This window comes from Podarcis tiliguerta (assembly GCF_965153285.1).
Source record: "Podarcis tiliguerta genome assembly, chromosome: 5".
NCBI classification, from domain to species: domain Eukaryota; kingdom Metazoa; phylum Chordata; class Lepidosauria; order Squamata; family Lacertidae; genus Podarcis; species Podarcis tiliguerta.
The window spans coordinates 4,544,183-4,555,769 of record NC_139538.1 but is presented as its reverse complement, the minus strand read 5'-3'; the positions used below and the strand labels follow the sequence as shown (position 1 = coordinate 4,555,769).

Genomic DNA, 11,587 nt, shown 5'->3' with positions numbered 1-11,587 from the left:
GTTTGAGGATCTATACAACTGTGTAACATGCAGAAAACAGCATTTCTAGAGAAATCAAAGACTGGAACTGGGGGAATCATAGAATCATAGAATCATAGAGTTGGAAGAGACCACAAGGGCCATCGAGTCCAACCCCCTGCCAAGCAGGAAACACCATCAGAGCACTCCTGACATATGGTTGTCAAGCCTCTGCTTAAAGACCTCCAAAGAAGGAGACTCCACCACACTCCTTGGCAGCAAATTCCACTGTCGAACAGCTCTTACTGTCAGGAAGTTCTTCCTAATGTTTAGGTGGAATCTTCTTTCTTGTCGTTTGGATCCATTGCTCCGTGTCCGCTTCTCTGGAGCAGCAGAAAACAACCTTTCTCCCTCCTCTATGTGACATCCTTTTATATATTTGAACATGGCTATCATATCACCCCTTAACCTCCTCTTCTCCAGGCTAAACATGCCCAGCTCCCTTAGCTGTTCCTCATAAGGCATCGTTTCCAGGCCTTTGAAGTCGGGGTGGGGTGGGGATGGGTGGGTTCTTTGGGGGGAGGGAGGAAAAATGGGGGGGGGGAATAAGGATGATATGTTTCTGGATAATATGTTTTGTTTTAATTTTGAATAAAAAGTTATATATATATAAGCACAAAACTACGTACCGTAGTAACGAAGAAAAACAATAGCCCCCCCCCCTCTGCACACACAGTTTAAAAGGCCATAGATAGTTTAATTAGCCAAAGGCCTGGCGAAAAGGAATGTTTTTACTCGGTGCATAGAGCATATGAGGCTCGTTTATTTCCATGCTGCAAGAAGCTTCACCTGCTAATATCTGCAGAACAAGGGGCTGTTAAAAGGCACAGCTATCAAAAAGTTGGCAGCCCTGCACACACCCTCAGGGCCTGCACACTCCAATAAATCTGTTGCAGTGGGAGTTGGGGGAGAGTGTAGCAGGATGGAGCCTCAAGTTCGGATTGTAAAATGCCCAGTATGAAATAGCACGGTTTTGCTTTCACTAAAGAGTAAATAAATGCATCTGGCGAACAGGTTAAACAGTGAAAACAAATTTCTTAAAAGAGGAGATAAAAGGAGGGGAAGGAGAGGATTCCAAGAAACAGCCCACGGCTCCTTCCTCTTGCACAGTTGTGCAGAAGGGGGGGTTTTGGCAGGTGCTTCTCCCAAATGTTGGTGGGGGAAAAGCTGCATAGACTCAGATTCTCTCTCTTGCACACATATGGAGTGGCACAAAGGAGTCCTGTTCAGCTTTGCATCCTGTCACCTCCTCAAAACTCCTGTTCTTGCAGGAAGGTAGTTACCCCTTTCATTAGGTTTCATAGACTTTCCCATGAGAAAGCCTGGGTCTGAGCACTAAGAAGCAACGGGTCACAGAGCATGGTCCAGACTCGGGCACCTTTTTTTGCACCGTTTTCTGCAGCAGATTGCAGGGAAACATGCAGTCTGGATGTCGAGTTAATCCTTAACTTCCCATTTGTGTTCGCCTAAACTCTTGTGGTTTCGGCCGTGATGAATCCCTTCCCTTGCATGCTTCCGAAGCAAAGTTACTGGTCTTCCTCGTGGTCCGGCTTTGCTTTTTCACTCTCGATTCACAAACCTGATGTGTTCCCAGAAACTGCTAAAATACGTGAGGAATTGCTTTCCTTTTAAACCCGTTTGTAAGTGTGGAAAGAGCCCCCGCTCTCTCAATCAATCTCATTGTGAAGCATTGAGGAGGGTTGAGGAGTGCATTAAGATGCATTTAGGCTGCGCGGGAGAAACAAATGAATTCTCCTATCCTCTGAAATGCAGGTATTCCTGGTGTGCATAAGGATTCCTCAATCTAATTCGCACCCTAATGTTCAAGTGAAAACGTACAAAGTTCTGTTTGTGTAACAGGCTCTTTTGCAACAGCGCACAAACCTCTCCAGGTTCTTTTATAAATTTCTTCATTGTAGATATTTGCATATATATATATATATATATATACCATATTTTTTGCTCTATAAGACTCACTTTTTCCCTCCTAAAAAGTAAGGGGAAATGTGTGTGCATCTTATGGAGCGAATGCAGGCTGCGCAGCTATCCCAGAAGCCAGAACAGCAAGAGGGATTGCTGCTTTCACTGCGCATCGATGCCTCTTGCTGTTCTGGCTTCTGAGATTCAGAATATTTTTTTTCTTGTTTTCCTCCTCCAAAAACTAGGTGCATCTTGTGGTCTGGTGCGTCTTTTAGAGCAAAAAATACGGTATATATATATATATATATATATATGAATGAGAGAGCAATCATCATAAGAAGGTTTCTGATTGTTCAAGTAATTGCCATCCTCCCCAATGCCACAAAGATGAGATGTGTGGACCTGTGGTTCTAAAATTGCCTGTTTTCATAGGAACTCAGGGGCTCCCTGTGGAGAAGACAGTGTGCTTTTCATTGGGTTCATTATTTGGTGCGTTGTGGGTTCATGTGGGGTGACACGTAGGCCCAACACCCATGGAGAATGTATTTAAGACCATATCCCAGGATACTCTTCAGCAGGGGAGGAGAATCTGTGCTCCCCCCGGGTGTGCCGGCTGACAACTCCAAGGCTAAGAAGCAAACCCTACACAAATCTAGAGCGGAGTCCCTAAGGCAGTTGGATGGCGCCTTGTACGCCTCCTTCTGGCAACACGTGCAGCCAAGCGGGTGCTAAATGTCTTGCTCTGCTTTCCTTTGGACCCCCTCAGGGAGGCCGAGAGGGGGGTCTTGTCATCTGGGCAGCCCAGGATCTCCAGACACACGGCCCAGGCTTGCGCCCCAGGGAGCTCACTTCAGTGCCACTGAGGCAGCAGTTTGACCTCACCCTTGGAGGCACACTCCATTGTCTCTCGAGACAGACAGATGCGAACAACAACTTCTATTATGTAGGAAATAAATGATGCTGGCAGGGTATGGACTAAAGGTAAAGGGACCCCTGACCATTAGGTCCAGTCATGACCGACTCTGGGGTCCCGGTGCTCATCTCGCTTTATTGGCCGAGGGAACCGGTGTACAGCTTCCGGGTCATGTTGCCAGCAGGACTAAGCCGCTTCTGGCAAACCAGAGCAGCGCACGGAAACACCATTTACCTTCCTGCTGGAGCCGTACCTATTTATCTACTTGCACTTTGACGTGCTTTTGAACTGCTAGGTTGGCAGGAGCAGGGACCGAACAACGGGAGCTCACCCCGTCGCGGGGATTCAAACCGCCAACCTTCTGATCGGCAAGTCCTAGGCTCTGTAGTTTAACCCACAGCGCCACCTGCGTCCCAAAGGTATGGATAGAGTTCAACAACTTAGGACCAGGTCATCTGCTTAGAAGCGCTTTCTCCTATATAGACCAGTCCATATGCTGATATCTTAGGGTGGGACTCTCCCAGCTGTGCTGCAGCCTGCTGAGATTAATGTTGTGTCAACCTAGGAAATGGCCTGTTGGATTGCGGTGGAATCTCCTCCCTGCTGAAGTGAGGCGAGCGCCAACTTTGATGTGTTTTTAAATGCTTATTTTAAGACTCATCTGTTTACTCAGGCTTTTGTAGGCTGCTAATACCACGGGGTTTTGTTTTGTTTGTTTTGGTAACAACCCGTCTTAAGTATCCTACTGTATTGCATTTTAATTTATGGCTTCTACTGGGAATCTGCTTGTGGACCTTCCTGGTATCTTTGATGAGTGGTTAGGGTACAGAAGTGGTTTAAATATTTGAAAAACAAGGGGTCTGGAGTGCCCCACCTCTTCTGCAGGGATCTTTTGTCAGTTTGCGTGTTTTTACATATTGCACAATAATATTTTTTTTTTTATGAATGAAATTTGTATACCGCCCTTCATCCGTAGATGTCAGGGAGGCTCATGACATAAAAATACAGGATAGAAACCCAAAATGCATCATAAAAACAAGAACCGATGCTCATCGCCCCAGAGCAATGCTGCGTAGGATTCGTTTATCATCCGTTTCACTTTTTCTCTAGGGTGGTTCGTGGGTTTTTATCCCATTTTGTTCCCACAATAACTCGAGTGAGGTGGCTTGGGCTGGGTGATGGTGCCTTGCTTTGTGAAGAAGAAGAAGAAGAGTTTGGATTTGATATCCCGCTTTATCACTGCCCTAAGGAGTCTCAAAGCGGCTAACAATCTCCTTTCCCTTCCTCCTCCACAACAAACACTCTGTGAGGTGAGTGGGGCTGAGAGACTTCAGAGAAGTGTGACTGGCCCAAGGTCACCCAGCAGCTGCAGGTGGAGGAGCGGGGAAGCGAACCCCGTTCACCAGATTACGAGACTACCGCTCTTAACCACTACACCACGCTGGCTCTGTGAGGTTGTGAGGTGGCTTTGTGGTGTTTGGGTTCAAAATGAAGCCCGATTCTCTCCCTGTTACACTCTCATTATTTTCAGATTGCATCCGGTTATTTCTCAGGAGTGCCGACATGCCTAGTTAATCCACTCTCTGGCCCATCACACGAGCGCTCCCTTTTATTTCTACTCCAATCTTCCTTTGGGATGCTGGCATTCACCTTCTACCTAGACAAGGTGTGACCTCCGCTGGAGACCAGGAAGAGGTATATGAAGGGGACAGGCAATATGCCTTCTTCATTGCATTCGGTTCTCGCTATAAGCCCTGCAGGCTTCGGCTATTCCCATTTTACAGATGAGTAGCTGAGGCCGGGGAAAAGCAACTTGCCCAAGGTCACACAAGAGGTCCGTGGAAGAGTTGGGATTTCAACTCATGCTTTTTCCAGGTCCCAAGTCAATTTCTCTGTGTGCTAGGCCACACAGTAAGTGATGACACAGAGGAAGGCATCTGTTAGTGTTTCCTAATCAGAGAACAATATGTTTTGCTGAAATGCAGATGGATTTGATCCAAAACTCTACCTGCGAAGTAAATTAGCAGCGACAGAGGCCTTGACTCCTTGGAGAGGTAGCTGGAATAATAAAACAAATTTCAACAGCCACTTTGCGGGATTGACAGCTCTCCTACGGGTGACTTCACTTGACGATGCCCCTAAGGGCAGAGACTATTTCATCACAGAGGCCTGAACAGTTGTTGGGAGAGCTACCCAGCACCAGCTTCTCCCAACAGGGTGCCCTCCAGGTTCTTGGGACTACGACTCCCATGAGCGCCAGCTAGCATGGCTGATGGGAGTTGTGATCCAAAACTTTCTGGATAGCTCAGTTGTCTAGAGGGTGGTGCCGATAATGCCAGGGTTTCAGCTTTGATCCCTGTATGGGACAGCTGCATTGTAGGGGGTTGGACTAGATGATCCTCAGGGGTCCCTTCCAACTCTGAAATTCTGTTATTCTAGAGGGCACCAGGTTGGGGAACTGTAGTTTGTTAAGAGAGCCAAAACATACAAGTACAGTGGTACCTCGGGTTACATACGCTTCAGGTTACAGACTCCGCTAACCCAGAAATATTACCTCAGGTTAAGAACTTTGCTTCAGGATGAGAACAGAAATTGTGCGGTGGTGGTGTGGTGGCAGCAGCAGGAGGCCCCATTAGCTAAAGTGGTGCTTCAGGTTAAGAACAGTTTCAGGTTAAGAACAGACCTATGGAACGAATTAAGTACTTAACCCGAGGTACCGCTGTATATTCGTTTCACTAATGGGTGTACTGAAGTTCTCACCCTGGGCCAGCAGGGGGATACTGTAGATAGTTTTCACTCAGGTCCGCATATGCAAATAAGGAATTGAAAGTGATGTTCAGTGATTGGATAGTTACAGAAAGTTGTTACTGTTACTTTGTAGTTGAGCTCTATATAAACAGGTTGGCTGAACCCTTCAGCCCAGTTCTGTTCTGGCCTGTGAATAAACAAGAGCTGCCTGAAGAATCGCTGTGTCGTCTGATATGTTCACCCACATCTTAACAGGTGAATTGTGGGTGTGGGTGTGTATGCACAATTTACCCTTTTTGTACATATTAGTCAGCTGAAGAACTGCACTGCAAAAAATCAGAGACATGTGTATTTCGAAGAACGGCTGTATTTCGGTTAGCAGATTCAGAAAATGCAGATGAGGTAAGTTCGCCTTTAAATGTGAATTGAATCGAACCTGCCCCCTTCCCAAAAACCCTTGCTGAGAAAGAGCTCTGTTGAACTCCAAAGCTTTCTTCAAGTCAAACAAAAGAGAAGTCAGTCACTTGTTCCACTTGCTCTATTTTGTATGTTTTCTTGAGTTTGATTCACTCGGTGCAGCAATCGGAGTCGGACTGGAAAAACGAGAGGAACCAAAAACGACGGATTAGTTCATCCCTAACTGCATTCGATTCAAGGAAAACTTTCCCGGGCCGAACTCTGGGAAACAGGAAAAGCAATGCCGCTGGTGGTCCTGCAAATTTGAGGGAAAGCCAAGCTATGCATAGTGCTGATTGGGTGGCCCATAAAACGCCCAAAGCAATTCATTTAATTTTTTTTTTAAAGGAGTACGACAACCTATGAACTTACCACTATTATTTTTTAATTCGGAAATGTCGAGAGCCTTTACTGGCCGAGGGAGCCGGCGTACAGCTTCCGAGTCATGTGGCCAGTGTGACTAAGCCGCTTCTGGCGAAACCAGAGCAGTGCATGGAAACGCCGTTTACCTTCCCGCTGGAGTGGTACCTATTTATCTACTTGCACTTTGACGTGCTTTCAAACTGCTAGGTTGGCAGGAGCAGGGACTGAGCAACGGAAGCTCACCCCATCATGGGGATTCGAACCGCCAACCTTCTGATCGGCAAGTCCTAGGCTCTGTGGTTTAACCCACAGCGCCACCCACGTCCCTTCGCCTAAGGAGCACTTATCTTTGCTTCCTGCAAAGTTCTGAAAGTGAAGGGTGTTTGTGCTGAGCGTGCCGGGGGGGGGGGGGGGACGGTAGTGTCAGGCACAAGAGGAATATAATAATTTCCTATACAAAGCAGGCAGTTGTTGCCCCTGCGGCAGCTTCGCCATCAGACAACACAGTCACAGGGAGGCAGCGGCAAGTGGCAGGTCTGTGGTTTGCCACTTTGATACAAACACACACACACAAATCCACAAACATGGGGGTGTTTGTTCTATCAGTTTCTCATGCCTTACACATGTCAGCTCAAGCCCAGGAGTTTTTAACTTTTAATTTTCATTAGGTATAAACTTTAGGAACAGAGGAAGCTGCCGTATTATATAATAATAATAATAATAATAATAATAATAATAATAATAATAATTTATTATTTGTACCCCGCCCATCTGGCTGGGTTTCCCCAGCCACTCTGGGCGGCTTCCAACAAAGATGAAAAATACACTAAAATGTCACATATTAGAAACTTCCCTGAACAGGGCTGCCTTCAGATGTCTTCTGAATGTCAGGTAGTTGTTTATCGCTTTGACATCTGATGGGAGGGCGTTCCACAGGGCGGGTGCCACTACCGAGAAGGCCAGGTATTATACCTGGCCAGACAATTGCCCACTACTGCCAGTGTCTTTCACATCACCTGATGCTACCTGATATATATATATGTGTATATGCAGGTTTTGGTGTCCTCGGGTGTCTTCCCGTGTAAAAGTTGGGGTGTCTAGGCGACGTTTCGACGAGGTCTCACTCGTCATCTTCAGGCTGGTGCTTTCGGCTTCTTGTTACTGGAACAGAGCAGGATCTCAGTGTTTGAGTTCCTATAAATACTGTTGAGGAGGTGTGGTGTATAGCCTCCAATGTTCTGGGCAGAGAGGAGGTTCCCAGGCTAGTGTGCCTTTTCTTCTTTTGTTCCTTAATTACTTGAGGGATATCTTGAGTGATTTCTTGAGTGATTTCCTGAATCCCACTTAGGTGGGTCATTAGGTGTGGATTAGTTGCTAAAGCCTTCGTGTCTTGAACTCTTGAACTTTGTGAAGAGTTTTTCTGAGAAGATGGCTGTACTGCACTTGGTTGTGCTCTGGCTTGGCTTCGTGTATAGGGGCGAGCTGTGGTTTTGTGGCCTGTGCCAGCCAGATCTGTGTAGGGATTGCAGGGGGGTGCAGCATCCGGATGTGCCACCCTGGTTTGGCTACTGGATGGTGTCTGTAATTTATTTGTGGAGAGGGTCTGGGTTTGGGTCTGGTGTGGTTGATTGGTGATGGCGTTCTGTGTGCCTCTGGATCTGGTGTCAGATTTTGTGGGGAGGGCTAATTTCCAGATGTCTGGCAAGCGGGATGTGTCGTCACGCTTGTTCATGTTGTGAGGGTGTTTCTCTATCTCGATGGCTTCCATGATTATTCTCTTGTGGTGATGTTCCATGTTAAAGAGCAATTTGGAATCTGCAAAATTAATTTCGTGTCCTGTTTCTTTCATGTGTTGGAAAAGAGAGGAAGTTTTTTCTTCTTTTTTGACGGCATTCTTGTGTTCTGCGATCCGTGCATTTATTCGTCTGTTTGTTTGTCCAATGTACGTGGCTGGGCAGACGTGACGACACATCCCGCTTGCCAGACATCTGGAAATTAGCCCTCCCCACAAAATCTGACACCAGATCCAGAGGCACACAGAACGCCATCACCAATCAACCACACCAGACCCAAACCCAGACCCTCTCCACAAATAAATTACAGACACCATCCAGTAGCCAAACCAGGGTGGCACATCCGGATGCTGCACCCCCCTGCAATCCCTACACAGATCTGGCTGGCACAGGCCACAAAACCACAGCTCGCCCCTATACACGAAGCCAAGCCAGAGCACAACCAAGTGCAGTACAGCCATCTTCTCAGAAAAACTCTTCACAAAGTTCAAGAGTTCAAGACACGAAGGCTTTAGCAACTAATCCACACCTAATGACCCACCTAAGTGGGATTCAGGAAATCACTCAAGAAATCACTCAAGATATCCCTCAAGTAATTAAGGAACAAAAGAAGAAAAGGCACACTAGCCTGGGAACCTCCTCTCTGCCCAGAACATTGGAGGCTATACACCACACCTCCTCAACAGTATTTATAGGAACTCAAACACTGAGATCCTGCTCTGTTCCAGTAACAAGAAGCCGAAAGCACCAGCCTGAAGATGACGAGTGAGACCTCGTCGAAACGTCGCCTAGACACCCCAACTTTTACACGGGAAGACACCCGAGGACACCAAAACCTGCATTCCTGTACCCGTGAAAATCTACGAAAGCAAATATGTGTATATGTATATATATATATATATATATATATATATATATAAAATAAATATTTTTTATTAATTTTACAATACAAAATTATAAAACACGTCACACAATTTATCACAAATACATTCTTATTGGACTTCCCTCACCTCCTCTGATAATCCGTCTTATTCACTTCTTACGCATTTCCTAATTTAATATTGCCTTATATTCATAACATATCCTATCTCCATTTTCATTTTTTACAATATTTCTACTATTAATTCTTCACAGAGCTTCTTGCAAACCTACAAACGTCGTCTGATCATCGCAAATACTTTTCAGATAATCTGTAAATTTACTCCAGTCCTCGGTGAACTTCTGGTCCCGCTGGTTTCGGATCCTTCCTGTTAATTTGTCAAGTTCTGCATTGTCCATTAATTTCATTCTCCATTCTTCCATCGTTGGTAGTTCTTCTTGTTTCCATTTTTGGGCCAATAATATTCTGCTACCTGATATTTTTTTTAATAGGAATGCCAGATGTCAAATTTGGGGCATTCAGCATAAACGGCATGTGCTCCAGCACCAACTATGCCCCCTACCCCTTTTTTGTTTTTTTTAGAGGGTTGAGTAGACTTTCCATGATCTCTTGGCACCAAAATTCTAGCCAGGACCGGGAATTTTCTCACCCCTTCCCTGGGCTTCTGACCGAGGGGCATTGCAAAGAATCCTGTGTAACTGAAACACCGGCATTTGCGCCGACCTGCGACCAAGAATTCTGTGCAGCTCTAAAAGTTTGCATGCTCTTAACAGCAGCAGATTGTGGCCTGCTTAAAATAAAGCGACAAATCACCTTACCCGTCTTGCACACTGGGTCTGTGGGCAGGCAGGGATTCCTTAATTCCGCCAGGCTTCTCTTAATTCCAAGTGCTTTGGCCCAGAACTATAAAAGAATAACCAGAAAGAAGGCTGTCAGTGCAAACCACACCACATTAGGAGGGGAGAATACAAGTCATCTGAGCTGCTTGCTCCAGCCGCTGTTGCCTTTTGTCCTAGTGAGTGCAGCCGCCGCTCAGCCTTTGAAAGCAATCCTTGTGAGTCACCGAAAACGCTTCAATAAATCCAGCTTGTGGGAATTAAAATGATCAGTTACGTCAGGGCGGGAGTCGCCAGGACGCTGCCTTTTCCCCGAAGGAGCACAGACATGCCTTTTTCGCGCTTTGCAAAACTCCTGGAATCAGCACAGGGCTTTGGCGGCACGGCCTCTTCCCGCTGCTGCTAAAGTGGCAAAACTGGAATGCAAGTTAAGGAGGCGCAGGGTTGCCAACTCCTCAACCCCTTGGCTGCGCTCCTGCGTGCGCTTAGCAGAACACACAGAAATGAGGCAGGTGCCCCTTCTAGCATGGCACGATGCCCTCCAACATTTCTCCAGTGAAAATAGGGACATCCTATTTTAAAAAAGGGACTAGGCCTTGCCGGTCGGAAGGTCGGCGGTTCGAATCCCCACGACGGGGTGAGCTCCCGTTGCTCGGTCCCTGCTCCTGCCAACCTAGCAGTTCGAAAGCACATCAAAGTGCAAGTAGATAAACAGGTACCACTCCGGTGGGAAGGTAAACACCGTTTCCATGTGCTGTTGGTTTTGCCAGTGGCTTAGTCATGCTGGTTACATGACCTGGAAAAACTGTCTGCAGACAAACATTGGCTCCCTCGGCCAGTAAAGCGAGATGAGCGGCGCAATCCCAGAGTCGTTTGCGACTGGACTTAACCGTCAGGTGTCCTTTACCTTTTTATTTAATAAGAATAATAATAATATTTATTCCCCAGCCACTCTGGGAGGCTTCCAACATATATAAAAACATAATAAAACATTAAACATTTTTTTAAAAACCACTTCCCTATACAGGGCTGCCTTCAGATGTCTCCTAAAGGTTGTGTAGTTCCTTATCTCCTTGGCTTGGTGGTCATAGAAGTGTAGAGTTGGAAGGGACCACAAGGGCCATCTAGTCCAACTCCCTGCAATGCAGAAATCTTTTACCCAACATGGGGCTCGAACTCACAACCCTGAGACCAACAGTCTCATGCTCTACCAACTGAGCTATCTCTCAGGATAATAAAATTATGTTGGATGTGAGCCAGCCTAGAGGAACAATCTGGTTTGTGAGCCCCATCATTCCTTTATTCTATTGCTCTAAACAAGTTGGGAATCATAGAATCATAGAAGTGTAGAGTTGGAAGGGAAGTGTTGGAAGTTGGAGTTGGAGAGTTGGAGAGTTGGAAGTGTAGAGTTTCCTAAGGGAAAGCGGGACATTCCAGGACCAAATCAGAAACTGGGATGGCTTCTGGAAACCTGGAACTGTCCCTGGAAAATAGGGACACTTGGAGGGTTTGGAACTGCTGCCTCCCGGAATGTTTTGGCTGTGTTTGCAACCCTGAAGTGACCTCTGTGGGGTGCAAGCCTGGGCAGTGTGTCTGGAGGTCCTGGGCTGCCCAGAGGACAGGACCCCCCTCTTGGCCTCGCTGATGTGATCCAAAGCAA

General features: G+C 46.5%; 1 long non-coding RNA gene across 1 annotated transcript; it reads right to left on the bottom strand.

Annotated features, from left to right (window-relative positions):
* Nucleotides 1-5,950: 5,950 nt before the first annotated feature.
* On the bottom strand, nt 5,951-10,329 carry LOC310678500. Its single transcript, XR_014511782.1, has 2 exons — nt 9,910-10,329; nt 5,951-6,311 (listed from the first exon to the last, which is right to left on the bottom strand). It is a non-coding gene; the product is annotated as an uncharacterized lncRNA (long non-coding RNA).
* Between the last annotated feature and the right edge of the window lie 1,258 nt (nt 10,330-11,587).